At 40.0% G+C, this 4,994-nt stretch overlaps 1 long non-coding RNA gene across 1 annotated transcript; it reads left to right on the top strand.

Moving 5' to 3' along the window:
* Positions 1 to 2,068: 2,068 nt before the first annotated feature.
* Positions 2,069 to 3,834, top strand: LOC309862276. Its single transcript, XR_014310400.1, has 2 exons — positions 2,069 to 2,293; positions 3,756 to 3,834. It is a non-coding gene; the product is annotated as an uncharacterized lncRNA (long non-coding RNA).
* Positions 3,835 to 4,994: the final 1,160 nt, after the last annotated feature.

Below are 4,994 nucleotides of genomic sequence, written 5' to 3'. Positions count from 1 at the left end.
CATTTGGATTTCCAAAAAGTTCATTCAAATAGCTGATTTGATTGATAATGGAAACCAGGCCTCTTTCCCTTCACCATTTTTAGTTGGGTGGAATATATATCCAATTAAGTTTGAGAAGTGCTGCTTACTGAATACTACCTCTTAGAAATTCATCCTGTTAAGAGACTAAAAAAAAAAAAATCTTTTGAATTTTAATTGGCCTACTATACCAAACATACATGACTATAGATCCTTTATTCTTTGTTAATATTCTATCCACCATATTTTGGGAACATTATACTAAAGGCACTCTTTAGTAACTAAAAGCCACTATTCCAATTTCTCACGCAAACCTCAAATATGGAATCTAAACCCAAACTCCTTAGTCTGGCTTTTTAAGGTCCTTCACAATATTCTGCCAAACTAGTTTTGCAGCCTCATTTCCCATTTTTCTTCTACATGAATTTTCTGCTCTAACAAAACTCACTTATTCTTTGTTCCCTAAATAGTCTACATCCAATTCTGCCTCACTATTTATATACATATTCTTTAGGAGGGTCTTGAATTTCATTAGAACTGTAGATGTCAGAAGTTCTTAATTAGTCATTTAACAAATATTTATTGAGTGTTTGCTTTAACACTGTATCTCTTGGGATGCTTTGTTGCAAGCAACAGAAATAGGCTCTAGCTAATTTAAGAAGAGGAATTTATTGAAAGGACATTGGGTAACTCTAAGAATTTCTGAGGGGTCTAGAGAATAAGGCTTGAAGACTGTGCAACCAGGAACACTACTGTATATCCACTGCACGATGCATCCAGGGAAGATAGCATATTCACTACCCTGTACCCAGACACTGCACCTTGCACTAGCAGCACTAGCAACAGTGGTCCATGGATGTCAACACTAGAACCACTGACCCTGCCACCTCTGGGAACTGGAATAGTTGCCTCTGTGTCTGACACTCATGCCAGCATGGATTCTGCACATTCTCTTCCTACCAATAGCAGATTCAAGGACCATCTGATGGGTGGGACCTGGACTTCTGTCCATGTCCTAACTGCAAGGAGGACTGGGAAATCCGGTGTCTGGCATTTTCATCTTCAATAGGAGGACCTGAACTCTGCCTTACAAGATAAGGGATTCCCCCAAAGAGAAGAAAAAACCAGAGATGATGGATGATCAAAAAGAATGACAATTGTCAGCTATGGTTATATGGATTGTATGTATATGGTTATATTGTTATATGGATTACAGGGAAATACAAAAGAGTTCTCTTCTGTAACCTCTGAAAGAGTTTACCTAACAGCACAAGAAAAACAGATGAGACAATCAGAAAATCAGATAATTTAAAATAACATCATAAATTTGACTGCTTAATTAAAAAATACTAGGATGATATTGAACATAATCAACAGACTTAGAGAAAAGTATATTTGGACTTTCTAGCTCCAAGCCCCTTCTTTCTCACCAGATTTTTTTCTAGAGCAGAATATATGTAAATAAGCTCTATTTCCACCTAGAATATTTCTGCACATCCTCTCTGTTCCATTTTCCAAGTTCATCTGCTCAAAGACAAGCTCCTTGGTCATCAATCATGATTCCCAGAACTGAACCCATTATAAATTAAGGATTAAGCAGAAATACCAGCTCTATTTCTCTCTCCTGGGAAGACAGACAGACCTTAGGGCTGAAGAATCAGAAAACAGTGGCATAAACATGGGAATGGTTGTAGGTTCTTGACCTGGAGTCAGACAGGATGAAAACATGCCTGGAGTCCTGGGAAATCCAACGGTACTCTTCTGCATTGTGTTTTTACCTCCTTTCCTAAGGAAGGTCAGTGCTAGGCTGCATTGGGGAAAAACCATGCAGAGCTGAGACTTGAGTGCTTTTCCAGTGCTTTATCAAGGTCACGGCAGGAGCGTGTTTGGAGCTCTGCTCCAGCAGTCAGCCAATGGCCACTCGGAATTAACAATGGAAGCCATGTGGGCAGAGCAGGGAAAAAAATGGATCATTTAACTGCTTACAGGACATCCAAAGTCAGTAGCCAAGGCCTTCCCCACAGCAACCACCCAGCCCCCAGGCCTTGCTGCACCTCCACTTTTCTTTTCGATGCCATGCAGCTCTCTCTGCCTCACATTCTTCACCTTCCCAGGAGTCCGTTTGGCTTCCAGAAAGAGGGTGTAAGTGAAAATAAAAACAGGGAGAAGGAAGTAGATGACAGCATCACTCCGTCAAGAAGGGAAGGCTTGGGCAATATGACTGAAAGAAAACTGACTCGACAGCTTTCTCTGTATACTAGCTGGGTGACATCTGGTAAGTCATTCTTCCTTCATACCAACATCAGATTACGTGAAACAATTAGTATAAAATTATAGCAAACTGTAAAGAACACTACTTATCCTTCTGCCTACACAATTAGGTTAGTTCAAATACTAGTTATGTTTTCCTGTCCTAAATGACACTTGGGAGTGTTTGCAGCTTAAGCTGTGGGTGATGAACAAAGGCCTTTCGCTGACTCTTGTCTTTATTTGCAGCCATGAAGGTTCTCAAGGAAAAGCTCTTCTGTCCTCATGTCAGAGGGTGTAAGAGGAGGAGCTGTCCTGTAGTCTGGGGTTCTAACTCACCTGCTTGTATTCCCTTCTTTCCACATCACACACACGTGCACGCACACACACCCGCGCGCGCGCATCCTCTTTCTCTCTCTCTCTCTCCCACCCACCCATCCCTGATAAATATAAGAGGATAAAGTAATACCTAATATTCTAACAAGTGCAATATGATAGTGTGCTTGGAATAGAGACACTGAATGTAGATTCCTTGATGTGGAAATCCTAATTCTGCAGTTCGCTTGCCCTATTACCTTAGACACATTATTTTACCTTTCAGTGCCTCAGTTTCCACTTCTACAAAATAAGATAATAATAAATGTAACATATAGGGATGTTGTGAGGATTAAATAAATTAATACTTAGCAGTTAGAACAGGACCCAGCACATGGTTCTTATTTGACATCATTAGATAATATTACTATTATGTCATACATCTAAATGAATGTGGTAGTATACAAAGTGTCAGTAAGAAAAGGTAAAGTTATTGTGTATATTGTGCATGTGTACATAGACATGGTTTTACTGCATCCTTACCTTAACTTTCAAGCTCAGTACTAGTACTCTGACTATGGTCAGACAGGTTAGGTAAGATTGTTAAGCACTAGAAAGTAGGGAGTTGAGATTCAAACTGAGGTCTTCTGGCCCCCAAACCCCTACAATGCATGTTTTCCCTCTCCTGGGAAGCTGCCCACCTTTATTCAAAATATTCAGAATTTCTCTTTGGGAATTTCCTTCAGAGATCAATGACCTTGTTTTGAATTTCCTCAGCACTGGTAAAACATCTTATTTTGAAAAAAAGTTTATCAGAAATTTTCAAAATTCATTTATTGTTAAGGTGAATAGCCCAACAGGTTCATAATGTTTTGCGCTAAAAATAAGGCGTAATAATGTCCTTAGGTGTATGATAACTTGACCCTGGAGACAACCCCCAGAGAAAAGTTCTAAAATGATTCTGAAAAATTCAGTATCATAGGAAAATTGCATTTTCCAACCCTCATTTGGTTACTTTGGTTCTGATATGCTTCTGTAAATGGAGTTTTCAACAGCTTGGTTGTAACTTCTTGTATGCAAAAGAACATAGAGTAAGGCAGTCTGTAATATTTGAGGTCTGTATTTCCATAATGATGCCCTCCTCTGTGGTCTCTGAAATATTCTTATGTTCCCAGGCTCTACAAGACCCAAGACCACGTGGAGGTCAGCATGACAGCGGAAGAGTTACAACATTAAACTTGGCACTATCTCAAACAATATCTGAGTGAGGTGTTATCCCACTTAGTCCTTGGCAACAGCTTCTTTCACTGAAAAGAAACTGAGGCTCAAAATGGATCTATAACCTGCTGTAGGTCCCCCTCTAATTCAATGGAACAGAGGCAGGCATGGCCCTTGTCTCCAGATTCCCCTTCACCCCAGCCTGTGGCTAAAGCTATATTCCAAACAGCTCAGCCCAAGTGCCTCTGTGCTGGGCCCTTTAAAGCAGACTAGATGCATGGGCAGAGCAGCGTAAGCTGGGGTATAATTAAGTAATCACTGAAGCTCTTCAAGGCGGGGCCAGACCTCCTCACCCACTTGTTCCTGGCTTTAGCAACATGTAAGATACCAGAAGATCATCCCCTTTCTGGAAGTGGTTTACTCAGAGGCCTGCACTCCACTTAGATGGAGCTCTTTGCCACCTCCTTCAGCCTCCAGGGCTTATGCTTCAGAGACTCTGTGCCCACATGCCACTCCTCCAGAAGTAGGCTGCCATGGAGAAGCTGCTGGTTGTGTTTATGCCCTTGATACAATAGTACACATTAACTTTAAGCTCAGCCAAACTGGTAAATTAAATAGGGAACAGTCCTTGTCTCGGATTCCATTTTACTTTAAATCTTATTTACCACAGATGAATGAATACAGAGAAATAAGGAAAGAAGTGTGGAGAAGAAAGATGAAGAAAAAGGGTAGCCAAGTTTATACTTTAATTAGAAAAAAATCACAATTATTCCAAGGAAAAACACAATTTTAGATAAGAGCACATGTTCAAAAAACAAGACAGTCCAAACCATGTTAACCATTAAATTTGTTATCTGTCCACATAACCTATAGATTCCTGATTTGTTCCATTCTGCTGGCTCTTTTTACATTATACCTGTTATAATTCACCTGTTAAAAGAAGAGCTTTGAAATCCTGTTAATATGTCTCTAGCAAAATCTAAGGTAGAGAGAAAACTTCAACTCCTCAACCACTCTGGAGAACTTGGCTCTCTAAGTAGACATTGTCTTAAAACCAAGAACAAGCCAGAGATCACCAAGATTAGGTTTCACTCTTTCCTTTCCAAATTCTGATCCCTAATCCATTAGAGCTAATTTTCTGTAATCCCTTTTCTGTATACAGTGGGGCATGAGGTGGGTTTCTCTCTGATGGAAAA

The sequence above is a fragment of the Mustela nivalis genome (genome assembly GCF_964662115.1).
Source record: "Mustela nivalis genome assembly, chromosome: 3".
Classification (NCBI taxonomy): domain Eukaryota; kingdom Metazoa; phylum Chordata; class Mammalia; order Carnivora; family Mustelidae; genus Mustela; species Mustela nivalis.
This window is presented reverse-complemented; position numbering and strand designations above follow the sequence as displayed.